Genomic DNA, 1,685 nt, shown 5'->3' on the forward strand with positions numbered 1-1,685 from the left:
TCGCTCGTAGGCGCAGTGCGTGCTCCATCAGCCTGACTGTGGTGTATGTTTCGCGGACATGTAACAAAAAACTCCGCATTGAGTCAGTGCATTGTATCTGCGTCCTTCGGGCAGTGCAGCATAAATTTTGTTAAATTGAGAAGTTGTGTACAAGAATCTATAAACGCTGACCGTATTATTAACTAAACAACAGAACCAGCTCCCTCAATAGAGATGGTAGTTTGGCTTCACAAACAAAACCCCGACTTTGTTTGGTTTACAGAAAAAAGGGAGCCGTTTGTTTACAGGAAATGCTGTCGCACAAAACATGACGTCACGTTTTTACATTATGCATGTAATGTTTTCTTAGAGCGCGGTAAAGTACTGACTATACAGTGCAAAATCATATCGGTGTATATTTGGGTAAAACCAATATTAAAATGTTTTTCTTGACTAAAAATAAGGTTATTTTAAAGGCAATATTGGTAATTATTCAAAATATTTATTAGCGTAAAAACTTTACTTGGTAACGAGTAATGGGGAGAGGTTGGTAGTATAAAACATTATGAGAAACGGCTCCCTCTGAAGTGACGTAGTGTTCGAGAAAGAAGTAATTTCCTCGAATTTGATTTCGAGACCTCAGATTTAGAATTTGAGGTCTCGAAATCAAGCATCTTAACGCACGCAACTTCGTGTGACAAGGATTTTTTTTTCATTATTATCTCGCAACTTCGACGACCGATTGAGCTTAAATGTCCACAGGTTTGTTACTTTATGCGTGTTGAGATACACCAAGTGAGATGACTGGTCTTTGACAATTACCGATAATTGACCAGTGTCTTTAAAGCGACACGTTGCCTTGGATATATAAAAAGCGTTTGTAACCGTTTTTTTTTTAAATAAATTGCATATGGTTGGAAAGATGTTGTAAAAGTAGACTACAATGATCCACACAAGTTTGCCTCGAAATTGCGTGGTTTTCCTGTGAAGGCCGAGTAATAGTCGGTCGCGCGATGGTCGGGTGTCGGAAATCTTGACGCGCGATCATAAAAAGACACGGTTTTTAGGCCTCAGTCTAAGGATTGCGCGCAAGAATTGCAATTTCGAGGCATATTTGTGTGGATCGTTGTATTCTTTTTACAACATCTTTTTACCCATATGCATTTTATAAAAAAGGGTTACAAACGCTTTTCAAAGACCAACTCGACCGATCCAAGACAACGTGTTCCTTTAAAGAAAGCAAGAAACGGCTGCGTACGTACCGAGTAATATGTTGATAGGCGCTTTCACAAATAAATCCAATTGTTTTGACAAGCAGGGACCAACTATTATTTCGGAAACTTCGACAAAATACCTTTGGGCATGTTTGCGAAATAACAGTACGGCCATCTTAGAGCAAGTTCGGGTGAGCAATTAGACTTGCCAAAATTGACCCTTTTAATTATCGACCATGCTCTGGTGCGTGTGGTGATCATGGAGCTTGAAGCTATAAAATGGTTCGATAACGAAGAAGAGTCAACCTCCCTGTGCTCTATTTATTTTGAATAGTCTAGTCGGTCTAGTCGCCGACCGAACAATACTCCTGGTGGGTGCTTAACTGCAGTAGTTGACGGCTTATCAATCAGACAGTCTAAAACAGATCAGGTAAATTAATTAGCTCAACGATCGCCCCGATTGACATTAAAGACATGCAACCATTGTACGGC

Source organism: Asterias amurensis, chromosome 3 (assembly GCF_032118995.1).
Source record: "Asterias amurensis chromosome 3, ASM3211899v1".
Classification (NCBI taxonomy): Eukaryota; Metazoa; Echinodermata; class Asteroidea; order Forcipulatida; family Asteriidae; genus Asterias; species Asterias amurensis.